Source organism: Schistocerca piceifrons, chromosome 3 (genome assembly GCF_021461385.2).
Source record: "Schistocerca piceifrons isolate TAMUIC-IGC-003096 chromosome 3, iqSchPice1.1, whole genome shotgun sequence".
NCBI lineage: Eukaryota > Metazoa > Arthropoda > Insecta > Orthoptera > Acrididae > Schistocerca > Schistocerca piceifrons.
This window is the reverse complement of record NC_060140.1, coordinates 694,454,414-694,468,651: the sequence shown is the minus strand read 5'-3', so window position 1 is coordinate 694,468,651 and position 14,238 is coordinate 694,454,414.

Genomic DNA, 14,238 nt, shown 5'->3' with positions numbered 1-14,238 from the left:
TCCAGCCGTAGGTACTTCGTGCTATCCGTGCGAAGCCGGGAAGTCGCTATTTGTTTCTACAATTCTAGACATCTGTAGATGTTGCTGTTCTATGACTGAACTGGGATCTGAGCAGAAAGCATAAGAGAGCTTGTTGAAACAGCAGAAATGGAATATCACGGAAGAAAATAAGTACTATGTATTTTTCCTTCATATTTTTGTATTCATTCAGCTATATTTATTACTTTCTGAGTTAATCGTGATGTTAACGCCGCGTCCCCAGGCACAAGAATTTGAGAATCGAGGTACGGAACATCAGCAATTATATAATCTGAATTGGAGGAAGCTGCTCATCATCTATCAACAGTGAAATCGAAATGTGACATGTAAGGAAAACGACAAGATATACCTTTAGATGTGAAATAAGGAAACACGCTACACCTATTAAAGACATCTAAAATTAATGGAAAAATACCAGAACAAAGACGTAATTGGCACGAGCACCTCTTACGAATGCAAGGCAAAAAGCTTGCAAAGAAGGCCTTATTCAACGAATCGACTCATTGGAAGCATATTCTACAACGTAGGAAGAAACGGGAGCAATATTTGGAATTCCCATCTAAGCGGAACGGAATGCGTGGCTCGTCATGACGAAGAGCTTATTCCTTTTGGGTCGAGGCAGTAGTGTGACTGACAATAACAAAAGTGGCATAAATAGTGAAGTACAGTTACTGTTAACATCACTTCGGTATGCCTAACATCGGTTTATAGGTTTGTAGTTGACTTTCTCTGTCTAATTCAGTCCTTCCCCTGTAGCTTCCCTCCTTATCTGGATCAGCTTTTTCATTACTTTTTCCTCTTTTAAGTAGACAAGTGGTGTAATCTAGTGTTTGGTTTTAGGCCTGTACAGTAACTATTTATAGAAGAATGAAACTATGTTGTTAATGCACTTTGAATGTTAATAAGGGTGAAACATTTAGTAGCTTTTAGGGGGAAGGTCGTACGTATAAACAACAGCTAACCTCTATATACAGGGTGTTACAAAAAGGTACGGTAAAACTTTCAGGAAACATTCCTCACACACAAAGAAAGAAAATATGTTATGTGGAAACGCTTACTTTCCATGTTAGAGCTCATTTTATTACTTCTCTTCAAATCACATTAATCATGGAATGGAAACTCACAGCAACAGAACGTACCAGCGTGACTTCAAACACTTTGTTAAAGGAAATGTTCAAAATGTCCTCCGTTAGCGAGGATACATGCATCCACCCTCCGTCGCATGGAATCCCTGATGCGCTGATGCAGCCCTGGAGAATGGCGTATTGTATCACAGCTGTCCACAATACCAGCACGAAGAGTCTCTACATTTGGTACCGGGGTTGCGTAGACAATAGCTTTCTAATGCCCCATAAATGAAAGTCAAGAGGGTTGAGGCCAGGAGAGTGTGGAGGCCATGGAACTGGTCTGTCTCTACCAATCCATCGGTCACCGAATCTGTTGTTGAGAAGCGTACGAACATTTCGACTGAAATGTGCAGGAGCTCCATCGTGCATGAACCACATGTTGTGTCGTACTTGTAAAGGCACATGTTCTAGCAGCACAGGTAGAGTATCCCGTATGAAACCATGATAACGTGCTCCATTGAGCGTAGGTGAAAGAACATGGGTCCCAATCAAGACATCACCAACAATGCCTGCTCAAACGTTCATAGAAAATCTGTGTTGATGACGTGATTGCACAACTGCGTGCGGATTCTCGCCAGCCCACACATGTTGATTGTGAAAATTTACAATACATCAAATGGGAATCTGCCAACTCCGCATTTGTAAACACTGCACTGACTGCAAAACCACGTTCGTGATGAACACTAACCTGTTGATGCTACGTACTGATGTGCTTGATGCTAGTACTGTAGAGCAATGAGTCGCATGTCAACACAAGCACAGAAGTCAACATTACCTCCCTTCAATTGGGCCAACTCGCGGTGAATCGAGGAAGTACAGTACATACTGACGAAACTAAAATGAGCTCTAACATGGAAATTAAGCGTTTCCGGACACATGTCCACATAACATCGTTTCTTTATTTGTGTGTGAGGAATGTTTCCTGAAAGTTTGGCCGTACCTTTTTGTAACACCCTGTATAAAAAGAAATAACCTGACCGATTCACTGCCTCATCATCGGCCATCCCAAATCGCTAAGGATAGAAACTTGAAATTCAGCGAGGGTGTTGATCTCATTCTGTAGGTGATGAAATATGTTATGAAAATATTTCATTATGAAAGCATTTTTAAGGCTAAAGTTGTGAAAATTCGTATTTAGATTCTCGATTAGAAATAAAAAATACACATTCCAGCACGTTTGGAAATTCAGCACCTAATGGGAGAAAGGTTTATAGATAAATCATTATTAAAGATCTACTGCAGCATTTTTAATGGTACATCTATGAAAACTGCTATTTAACTTCTCGGTTAGAAATAAAAAAATACATATTTCATCGTTTATGGAAATTTAGTCCCTAAGCAGATGAAATAGGGTATGAAAATATTTTGCTATGAAACTATTTTTAAAGCTAAATCTATGAAAATTTTTGTTTCGATTCTCAGTCAGAAATTAAAAAACATCCGTGTTTCAGTGTTTTCGGAAATTCCAACTCGAAGGGGGTTAAACAGGGGATCAAGACATTTACGTCTGCAGCTCGTGGTCGTGCGGTAGCGTTCTCGCTTCCCGCGCCCGGGTTCCCGGGTTCAATTCCCGGCGGGTCAGGGATTTTCTCTGCCTCGTGTTGACTGGGTGTTGTGTGATGTCCTTAAGTTTAAATAGTTCTAAGTTCTAGGGGACTGATGACCATAGATGTTAAGTCCTATAGTGCTCAGAGCCATTTGAACCAAAATATTTATGAAAATATTCCGTCATGTTAAAACATTTTTAAAGCTTGATCCATGAGATCTGATGTTTGGCTTCTCCGTTAGAAATGGAGAAATATGTTAGGGGACGAAACTTTCGATGGATATATCATCACGAGACCTCAAAAGACAGGACCAACAAAGACCTCCGACTCCAGCTACCGAATTGGTTTACGGTCAGAAGTGCATCCGGAAAAGACCATGCTTTTATGGCCTTAATTAACATGAGAAGTTTAGAAGGTGTTGGAATTTATAAGCTGAGTCAAAGAAACCTATTTGACAGACATCACGACAAATCGGCATTGTCAGAATTGCATAGAAAAAGAAATGATTCTTTAATACATTGATCTTTCAGTAGGTCTAGTAAAGGTCTACAAAATTATTTATGTTGTAATTACTACGCAAACACGAGAGAACCAACGGACGCTAAGCTGATAAAAATTAATAAAGGATAACTTGACATGTTGCTTACGCTTCCGGAGAAGCCTTTGGGCTGCGTGACACATGATAAGTTCCGTTGAAAACCGAAGTCGTTAAGACAGTGGTTAACGCACGTGACTCGCTTTGGGGAGGAATGTCGTTTAAATTGGTCGGGCGCCCTGATTTAGGTTTGTAGAGATATCTTAGGTCGACTAAGGTAATACTGGGATCGTTGCTTCGGAAAGAATCGATTTTCGTCTCAGTTCTAGCACAATCACGGCTCTTAACATGTACATCTGGACTGTGAAGTCCAAGGCAGACTGTAGTTCCTATTTTACCAGGTTTCAGGACCTTTTCCCGTTCCATTTCAAATTTCTGTCTCAGTTCTTGCACAATCACGGCGTTTTACATCTACATCCGGATTGTGATGTGCAAGGCAAACGGTACTTCCTATTGTACCAGTTATCTGGACCTTTTCCCGTTCCATTTTACATATGGAACTCGGGTAGAATGATTGCTTAAATGACTCAGCGAGCGCTCAAACTGATTCTTGAAACTTTGAGAGTAGGTTTTCAGGGGACTGTCTGCTTCATCTTCAAATGTTTGCCAACTAAGCTTTTTCACCCTCTCTGTAATGTTTTCCCATGGGTCACACAAACATATGATCATACGTACTGCCATATTTATATTCATTCAATATCCCCTGTTAGTCATATTTAATATGTGTCCCATACACTCGAGTAGTATTCTAGGAGAGGTCGCACTAGTGCTTTTAAGCACTGTTACTTGAAAACTAACTGCATTTTCCCAGTATCCTGGCAGTGAACCGAAGTCTGCCACGTGATTGATCTATATCTGAGCCTATGAGATTGTTCCATTTCATACCCTTAAATATTGTTATTCGCGGATATTTGTATGAGTTGAGCGATTCCAATAGTGACTCACTGATGTTGTTGTCATATGACATCAGGTTTTTTTTTTATTTTCTGAAGTGTACAGTTTTACGTTTCTAAACATTTGAAGCGAGTTACGAATATTTGTATGTCTTTGAAATCTTATCAAAATTTGACTGAATTAAATAACTTCTTCTCTGCTGGGCTCACAACTTGCCTAAGGTCGTATACATCTTCTTTATAACGTTGTCAAAATTAGCTCCAAATTGTTTATTTCTGGTTGATTACAGAGGTTCACGAAAAGCTTTTTTCGGCAAGTGTGCAATCATCAAGAGTTCATCTAGATGGAAGGACATCCATAAATCGTTTTGGAACGCAAGTAATTTTATGTACTCTGTTGTTCATATAGGTGACTTTCTACATAAATTTCAGGTTATTTTTTGACTGATGTAAAATGACAGAAACGTGCCAAGATGCACCGTCGGAACAACTTGTCATTTTACAACAGTCACGGAACGTTCCAATGATGCATCATAGGAACGATTTGTCGTTTTACAACTGTCAAAAACAACCCGAAAATTCCTATAGAACCTAAATACGTGACCTATGTTAAAAACACAGTACTTAAAAGAACTTACGTTCTAAGATGATTTATGTACGCCAGTCCATCTAGATGAACTTTTGATAATGGCTCATATGCTAAAACAAACTAGTCGCGAATTTACGTAATCAAGCTTAAATAAATAATTTGCAACTAATTTTGTCGATATTATAATGAAGATTTGACAGAATGTTTCTGCAGCTTCTTTTTTTCGACGATATTGCTTCATGTTCGAAACGCCTCAAGTTACTCATGGTATCGTCTGCAAGGTCATTAATGTACAAATAGAACAGCGATGGTCCCAACACAGTTTACTGTGGCACATCGGAAGTTACACGTTTCGATGACTCTGCATCCAAGATAACGTGCAGCATCGTCCCTATCAATAAATCCTCAATCCTGTCGCAAATTTCGCTTAATACCCCATATTTATTCTCCGTCTCCAATGAGTACACGGTCGATGGGACGTAGAACCATAACCTCGTTCCTTTGCTTTCTTGTTGAAAATCTGAAATGAGTTCGGGGAAAGGACGGAGGCGGATACAGTCCTGGTAGTTAGACGGCCGCATGTAGGGACGGACGCTGGACAGCCCTGGTGGCTGGATCAGCGGCTGCCCACGCGCCTGCGGGCTACGCGCTCGTGCAGAACGCAGTCAGCCAGACAGACACTTTTGGTTCTGATTGCAGAAGGACCACTTTGCAGGTAGTCTGACCGCGACAGCGCCCCCTTCCGTGGCGTGGCAATTCTTCCTCTTCATTACACCTAGTTACTCAATGCCCATCGATCTACCTTCCGTTAACTGAGATTCACGAGCCGTCCTCTCCCATAGCCTGCCACTATATACACAAAAAAAGAAAAAAAAAACTGTTGCTATCTTCAGTCTCGAAATTACGTAACTACTGCATCCTACATCCGTTTGAACCTGTTGATTATATCCAAGCCTCGGTCTTCCTCCACACTATTCCCGATTACCAAACCGACGTTTCCTTGAACCCCAAAATGTGTGCCATCAACCAGTCCCTTCTTTCACTCAATTTTTGTCATACTTTTCTTTCCTGCCCAACTCGGCTCAGTACATTCTCACTAGCATCCGTCTGCAGCACCATATCAAATGCTTCTACACTACTGGTCATTAAAATTGCTACACCACGAAGATGACGTGCTACAGACGCGAAATTTAACCGACAGGGAGAAGATGCTGTGATATGAAAATTATTAGCTTTTCAGAGCATTCACACTACACCGTTGGCGCCGGTGGCCACACCTACAACGTGCTGACATGAGGAAAGTTTCCAACCGATTTCTCATACACAGACAGCAGTTGACCGGCGTTGCCTGATGAAACGTTGTTGTGATGCCTCGTGTAATGAGGAGAAATGCGTACCATCACGTTTCCGACTTTGATAAAGGTCGGATTGTAGCCTATCGCGATTGCGGTTTATCGTATCGTGACATTGCTACTCGCGTTGAGAGAGATCCAATGACTAATACCAGAATATGGAATCGATGGGTTCAGGAGGGTAATACGTAACGCCGTGCTGGATCTCTACGATCTCGTATCACTAGCAGTCGAGATGACAGGAATCTTATCGGCATGGCTGTAACGGATCTTGCAGCCACGTCTCGATCCCTGAGTCAACAGATGGGGACGTTTGCAAGACAACAACCATCTGCACGAATAGTTCGACGACGTTTGCAGCAGCATGGACTATCAGCTCCGAGACCATGGCTGCGGTTACCCTTGACGCTGCATCACAGACAGGAGTTCCTGCGATGGTGTACTCAACGACGAACCTGGGTGCACGAATGGCAAAACGTCATTTTTTCGGTTGAATCCAGATTCTGTTTACAGCATCATGATGGTCGCATCCGTATTTGGCGACATCGCGGTGAACGCACATTGGAAGCGTGTATTCGTCATTGCCATACTGGCGTATCACCCGGCGTGATGGTATGGGGTGACATTGGTTACACGTCTCGGTCACCTCTTGTTCGCATTGACGGCACTTTGAACAGTGGACTCTACATTTCCGATGCGTTGCGACCCGTCGCTCTAACCTTCATTCTACCCTGCGAGACCCTACATTTCTACATCTACATCTACATTTATACTCCGCAAGCCACCCAACGGTCGCGGGAAGAACGACTGTCGGAAAGCCTCCGTGCGCGCTCGAATCTCTCTAATTTTACATTCGTGATCTCCTCGGGAGGTATAAGTAGGGGGAAGCAATATATTCGATACCTCATCCAGAAACGCACCCTCTTGAAACCTGGACAGCAAGCTACACCGCAATGCAGAGCGCCTGTCTTGCAGAGTCTGCCACTTGAGTTTGTTAAACATCTCCGTAACGCTATCACGCTTACTAAACAACCCTGTGACGAAACGCGCCGCCCTTCTATGGATCTTCTCTATCTCCTCTGTCAAGCCGATCTGGTACGGATCCCACACTGATGAACAATACTCAAGTATAGGTCGAACGATTGTTTTGTAAGCCACCTCCTCTGTTGATGGACTACATTTCCTAAGGACTCTCCCAATGAATCTCAACCTGGTACCCGCCTTACCAACAATTAATTTCATATGATCATTCCACTTCAAATCGTTCCGCATGCATACTCCCAGATATTTTACAGAAGTAACTGCTACCAGTGTTTGTTCCGCTATCATATAATCATACAATAAAGGATCCTTCTTTCTATGTATTTGCAATACATTAAATTTGTCTATGTTAAGGGTCAGTTGCCACTCCCTGCACCAAGTGCCTATTCGCTGCAGATCTTCCTGCATTTCGCTAGCTGTGAAAAGCCGCATGGAACTTCCGACACTGTCTACTAGGTCATTTGTATATATCGTGAAAAGCAATGGTCCCATAACACTCCCCTGTGGCACACCAGAGGTTACTTTAACGTCTGTAGACGTCTCTCCATTGAGAACAACATGCTGTGTTCTATTTGCTAAAAACTCTTCAATCCAGCCACACAGCTGGTCTGATATTCCGTAGGCTCTTACTTTGTTTATCAGGCGACAGTGCGGAACTGTATCGAACGCCTTCCGGAAGTCAAGGAAAATAGCATCTACCTGGGAGCCTGTATCTAATATTTTCTGAGTCTCATGAACAAATAAAGCGAGTTGGGTCTCACACGATCGCTGTTCCGGAATCCATGTTGATTCCTACAGAATAGATTCTGGGTTTCTAGAAACCACAAGATACGCCAGCAAAAAACATGTTCTAAAATTCTACAGCAGATCGACGTCAGAGATATAGGTCTATAGTTTTGCGCACCTGCTCGACGACCCTTCTTGAAGACTTTGGTCTACCTGTGCTGTTTTCCAATCATTTGGAACCTTCCGTTCCTCTAGAGACTTGCGGTACACGGCTGTTAGAAGGGGGACAAGTTCTTTCGCGTACTCTGTGTAGAATCGAATTGGTATCCCGTCAGGTCCAGTGGACTTTCCTCTGTTGAGTGACTCCAGTTGCTTTTCTATTCCTTGGACACTTATTTCGATGTCAGCCATTTTTTCGTTTGTGCAAGGAGTTAGAGAAGGAATTGCAGTGTGGTCTTCCGCTGTGAAACAGCTTTGGAAAGAGGTGTTTAGTATTTCAGCTTTACGCGTATCATCCTCTGTTTCAATGCCATCATCATCCCGGAGTGTCTGGGTATGCTGTTTCGAGCCACTTACTGATTTAACGTAAGACCAGAACTTCCTAGGATTTTCTGTCAAGTCGGTACATAGAATTTTACTTTCGAAATCACTGAACGCTTCACGCATAGCACACCTTACGCTAACTTTGACATCGTTTATCTTCTGTTTGTCTGAGAGGTTTTGGTTGCGTTTAAACTTGCAGTGAAGCTCTCTTTGCTTTCGCAGTAGTTTTCTAACTTTGTTGTTGAACCACGGTGGGTTTTTCCCGTCCCTCACAGTTTTACTCGGCACGTACCTGTCTAAAACGCATTTTACGATTGCCTTGAACTTTTTCCGTAAACACTCAACATTGTCAGTGTCGGAACAGAAATTTTCGTTTTGATCTGTTAGGTAGTCTGAAATCTGCCTTCTATAACTCTTGCTAAACAGATAAACCTTCCTCCCTTTTTTTATATTCCTATTTACTTCCATATTCAGGGATGCTGCAACGGCCTTATGATCACTGATTCCCTGTTCTGCGCTTACAGAGTCGAAAAGTTCGGGTCTGTTTGTTATCAGTAGGTCCAAGATGTTATCTCCACGAGTCGGTTCTCTGTTTAATTGCTCGAGGTAATTTTCGGATAGTGCACTCAGTATAATGTCACTCGATGCTCTGTCCCTACCACCCATCCTAAACATCTGAGTGTCCCAGTCTATATCTGGTAAATTGAAATCTCCACCTAAGACTATAACATGCTGAGAAAATTTATGTGAAATGTATTCCAGATTTTCTCTCAGTTGTTCTGTCACTAATGCTGCTGAGTCGGGAGGTCGGTAAAAGGAGCCAATTATTAACCTAGCTCGGTTGTTGAGTGTAACCTCCACCCACAATAATTCACAGGAACTATCCACATCTGCTTCACTAAAGGATAAACTACGAGTACTACTAACAGCGATGAACACGCCACCACCGGTTGCATGCAAGCTATCCTTTCTAAACACCGTCTGTGCCTTTGTAAAAATTTCGGCGGAATTTATCTCTGGCTTCAGCCAGCTTTCCGTACCTATAACGATTTCAACTTCGGTGCTTTCTATCGGCGCTTGAAGTTCCGGTACTTTACCAATGCAGCTTCGACAATTTACAATTACAGTACCGATTGCTGCTTGGTCCCCGCATGTCCTGACTTTGCCCCACACCCTTTGAAGCTGTTGCCGTTTCTGTACTTGCCCGAGGCCATCTAACCTAAAAAACCGCCCAGTCCACGCCACACAACCCCTGCTACCCGTGGAGCCGCCTGCTGCGTGTAGTGGACTCCTGACCTATCCAGCGGAACCCGAAACCCCACCACCCTATGACGCAAGTCGAGGAATCTGCAGCCCACACGGTCGGAGAACCGTCTCAGCCTCTGATTCAGACCCTCCACTCGGCTCTGTACCAAAGTTCCGCAGTCAGTCATGTCGACGATGCTGCAGATGTTGAGCTCTGCTTTCATCCCGCTAGTGAGACTGGCAGTCTTCACCAAATCAGATAGCCTCCGGAAGCCAGAGAGGATTTCCTCCGATCCATAGCGACACACTTCATTGGTTCCGACATGAGCGACCACCTGCAGATGGGTGCACCCTGTATCCTTCATGGCATCCGGACGGACCCTTTCCACATCTGGAATGACTCCCCCCGGTATGCACACGGAGTGCACATTGGTTTTCTTCCCCTCTCTCGCTGCCATATCCCTAAGGGGCCCCATTACGCGCCTGACGTTGGAGCTCCCAACTACCAGCAGGATAATGCACGACCGCATGTTGCAGGCCCTGTGCGGGCTTTTCTGGATACAGAAAATGCTCGACTACTGCTCTGGTCAGCACTTTCTCCAGATCTCTCACCATTTGAAAACGCCTCGTCAATGGTGGCCGAGCAACTGGCTCGTCACAATACGCCAGTCACTACTCTTGATGAACTGTGGCATCGTGTTGAAGCTGCATGGGCAACTGTACCTGTAAACCCCATCCAAGCTCTGTTTGACTCAATGCCCAGGCGTATCAAGGCCGTTATTACGGCCAGAGGTTATTGTTCTGGATACTGATTTCTCAAAATCTATGCACCCAAATTGCGTGAAAATGTAATCACATGTCAGTTCTAGTAAAATATATTTGTCCAATGAATACCCGTTTATCATCTGCATTTCTTCTTGGTGTAGCAATTTTAATGGCCAGTAGTGTATTCTCTTGTTGACTGAAGCGGTCACGGTCCACATTTCAGTTTTGTACGAGGTTACCTTCAGAAAAGACTTCCAAACGTTAAAATTTCTGTTCGATGCTAAAAAATTTCTCTCCTCTCTTTTATGTATGGAAGTGAAACATGGACGATGAACAGTTTAGACAAGAAGAGAATAGAAGCTTTTGAAATGTGATGCTACAAAAGAATGCTGAAGGTTATGTGGGTAGATCACGTATCTAATGAGGAGGTACTGAACAGAGATGAGGGGAAAAGAAATTTGTGGCGAATCCTTAGTACAAGAAGGGATCGATTGATAGGATACATTCTGGGACATCAACGGATCACCACTTTAGTATTAGAGCTAAGTGTGTGTGTGGGGGGGGGGGTTAAATAGTTAAGGAAGACCAGGAGATGAATACAGTGAGCAGATTGGAAAGGCTATAAGTTGCAGTAGTTATTCGGAGATGTAGAGACTTGCACAGGGTAGAGTAGCACGGAGAGGTGTGTCAAACCAGTTTTCGACAAGACAACACCACCACCAACAACAACAACACCTGTTGTATTACCAGTCTGCATTTGTATCTTCTATACTTTGGCCATCGACATTTATTTTGTACCGAAATAACAAAACTCGTCTATACATTTAGTGTCTCATTTGCCAGTCTAATTCCCTCAGCATTGCTGATTTAGTTATACTGCATTCCAGTAGCCTTATTGATGTTCGTTTTATGACCCGTTTTCAAGACACAATCAGTTCCCTTCACCTGCTCTTGCAAGTCCTTTTTCCTTCTCTGATACAATTACAGTGTTATAAATGTAATCTATCATGACCGGTAACGTCACGCTCATTAAAATAATGCTGGCTAATTTTTGGGAGAAACCAAACCAAACGTTTCGTCAACAAGAACTCTTTCAGGGAGGGGGTTCGTTGCAGGTTCTACGAAGGTCTGATTCACATCCCGGCTCGATGCTAAAGTCACAGTGTTTCTGATTGTTACCAGTGGTATTCGTCCTCTGAGATAGAAAAAGTTTTAAGAGCGCAAAAAAAAAATCGTAGTGACGTACAGCCATCTCATAAAAATGAAAGACTATCCTGTCTTTCATTAAAGACGTTACAGACTGCGCAGGTAAGATCTTGAAGAAACAAAATATTGCATAAGTTTATATACCCATTTGGAAAAGTATCGGGATAAGCTTTTTTTACCTATAATCCGATCAGTTTCAAATGTAATAGTAGGCCTTAAACGAGACAAGGATGCTCGAAAACCGCCGGAAAAAGCGAGAATTTACATGATATTGTGTACCTCGATATGTCAAAAGAAAAAAAAGGGGGGGAGAGACGGGTATAAGGACATAAGGGCGACTGTACCAGAGAAAAAGCAGCTGGATAATCTGTTGTGGAACACTCTTTATGGTATACCCGGAAGATCATCGGGTTCGATTTGGTAAGACTCAGGTTATGACTTCCACGAACAGTGTGAAGAGGCGATAGAGGTTATTAAACACGACAGTAATTTTAATCAAAAGATGAAGGGGGTGAAACTGAATGGCATCTGGATTCCGGCGCTAAAAAAGCAGGCAGTAGCAACTGGCCAAGACACAAGCAGCAATGGGGGAGTAACCTATTTTGTGACTTTTGCGAGTTCCAAACCTGGAGCGTATTATATGGTTTAATATGGGTGCTTTGATAATTTAGTTTCTTGAGCTTCTGCGTGTTAATTTAATATTTAATAGACACAGCTCTTGCGTTTTCGTTTGTGTCGGAAAATAAATCGATTTTGTCACCTATTAGAAGTTCCTAATCAGGAGCGAATTATTTAGTCTCATCTGAGTGCTTTGGTAGTTCAGCTTTTGAATCTCCGTGAATAATCTAATTTATCAGGTTTAGTTCATGTGTTTTCCTCTGTATTTACAGTAGAGTGCCGCAGCGAGTGTCGTTAGTCCTTGCTTGTCTGTTTAGTGTAGTTTTCCACGATCTTTAGTGTGGACAAGGACTGTGATTGCTGTGTGCGTATGCGAGATGAGTTGGTGACACTTCGCTCTCAGTTCCAGGCTGTGATGGCTCCGGTTACACGACTTGAAGCTGCAGTGGATGCGCGTCTCTGTTGTGGGCCAGTCGTGGGGAACCAACGGGTATCCACCAAGTCTGAGTCCGCCGATCGGTCTGCGCTGGGGGATGGCCAGCACAGGAACCGCTCGCACTGAGGTTACCCCTCTCCCGTAGTCGAATAGGAGGTCGCCTCAGGGCGTGGGAGGTGGCGAAAGACTTCCCATGGGGCCGCAGGTAAAGCCTCTCCAGTTAGATTGATAAACATGTTCCAGGTGCTGTCTGTGGCTGACACTGTCCCTCAGCCAGATGCAGACGCTTGTCCTGTTTGGGATGAAGCGACTCAGCCTGCGGGTTCCGGGCAATCACAGAGGGTCTGGTTACTGGTAGTTGGGAGCTCCGATGGTAGGCGCGTCAAAGGGCTCCCTAAGGACGTGGCTGTCAAGGAGGGGAAGAAATCCATTGTGCACTCCGCGCTTATACCGGGTGGAGTCATTCCAGATGTGGAACGTATCCTTCCGAATGCAATGAAGAGCACAGGGTGCAGCCAACTGCAGGTGGTGGCTCTCGTCGGTAATAATGATGTATGTCGCTTTGGATTGGAAGAGATTCTCTCTGGTCTTAAGCAGCTACCAGAAGTGGTAAAGGCTGCCAATCTTGCTTGCAAGATGATTGCAGAGCTCACCATTTGCAGCATAGTCTACAGGACCGATTCCGTACCTCTGGAACAGAGCCGAGTGGAGGATCTGAATCAGAAGCTCAGACGGATCTGCGGCCGTATAGGCTGCAGATTCCTCGACTTGCGCCATAGGGTGACTGGATTTAGGGTTTCACTGAATAGGTCAGGAGTCCACCACACGCAGGAGGCGGCAACACGGGTGGCAGGGGCTGTGTGGCGTGCAGTGGGCGGTCTTTTAGGTTAGAGGGTCTCGAAAAAACACTAAAAGGGCGTCAAATTCAAAGGTGCAGATCGAACACAGGAAGAATGTAGATACAGGAACCATCGGTATAACGGTTGTAAATTGTCGTAGGTGTGTTGGGAACGTACGAGAGCTCCGAGTACTAATAGAAAACACTGATGCTCAAATCGTTATGGGCAGTGAAAGCTTTTTTTTTGCAAAAAATCTAACGGTGTTTCGAAAGGATAGGCTGAATACTATTGGCGATGGCGTGTTTCCTGCTGTTCGAAGTAGTTTATCTTGTAGGGAAATTGAAGTACATAGTTCCTGTGAGTTAGTATGGGCAGAGGTCGTTCTTGCCAAGCGAAATAAAATAATAATTTGATCCTTTTACCGACCTCCCAACTCAGATGATACAATTGCTGAAACATTCGAAGAAACTTTGAGTTTAATCCCAAACACGTTCCTGGGCACACAGTTATAGTTCGTGGTGACTTTAATTTACTCTCGATATGTTGGCGAAAATACATGTTTAAATCCGGGGTGCGCATCATCCGAAATTGTGCTAAACGCATTCTCTGAAAATTATGTCGGGCAGTGAGTTCATGGGCCCACTCAAATAGTAAACGGTTGTGAAACACACGTGACC